This window comes from Tupaia chinensis, unplaced genomic scaffold (genome assembly GCF_000334495.1).
Source record: "Tupaia chinensis unplaced genomic scaffold, TupChi_1.0 Scaffold000634_1, whole genome shotgun sequence".
NCBI classification, from domain to species: domain Eukaryota; kingdom Metazoa; phylum Chordata; class Mammalia; order Scandentia; family Tupaiidae; genus Tupaia; species Tupaia belangeri.
In genome coordinates, this window is record NW_006160154.1 from 3,007,513 (window position 1) to 3,008,415 (window position 903).

The window sequence follows — 903 nt, forward strand, 5'->3', positions numbered from 1 at the left end:
AGAGAGAGAGACAGAGAGACAGAAAGCGAGAAATCACCCCCCCAGGAGGGATGGCCACGCCGCAATCCTTTCTCCTCCATACTCCTCTCGGGATCTTGGGCACGCACGCACACATGCCCGGCGTGAGTTTAAGCCACCCGGTCCAGGACACGAACCGCGGTCGACTACTTAGGAGTCCAGCAACATAGCTATTACACTAACTGCTGGTCCCAATTCTATTCTTCTCTTCACTCACTTCCAGCATATGGACTACAGGGACCATGAAACAACCTCAGCGGGTTGCCTCCTCCACACTGAACAACACTCACCAAGGCACTGTGACCTCATATCGGAGCACTTCAATGAGTTTGTCATGCCCTATCATTGCGACCTATTCCCCACGAGACAGTCACAGTGACTTTTTTAAAAAATTAAGCTAGATTATGTTGCTCAGTGGCTCAGTACCTGTATTCATCAGCTAGGGCTGCCATAACAAAATACCACAGAGGGGTGCTTAAAGGGAAATATATCTCCCACAGTTCTAGAAGCTAGAGTTCGAAGATCAAGGTGTTTGCAAGTTTGGTTTCTTCTGTGGCCTCTCTTCTTGGTTTGCAGATGGTCGCCTTTTCACTGCATCCTCAAAAGGTCTCCTCTGAGCGCTTGCATCCCTGCTGTCTATCACATGTCCCAATCTCTTCTTCTAGGGGCACCAGTCATAATTGGATTAAGACTCCATCCTTATGATCTCATTTACCCTTAACCTTTTCAAAGGCTTCATCTCCAAATACCATCACACTGGGGGCTAGGCTTCAACAGATGCCTTTTACAGGAGCACAGTTCCATTCATGTGATATCATTTAATGGTTTTCTATTTTACTCTTGTAAGAGTTAAAAGAGGTCTTCTATACACAGGCCTTTGGACTT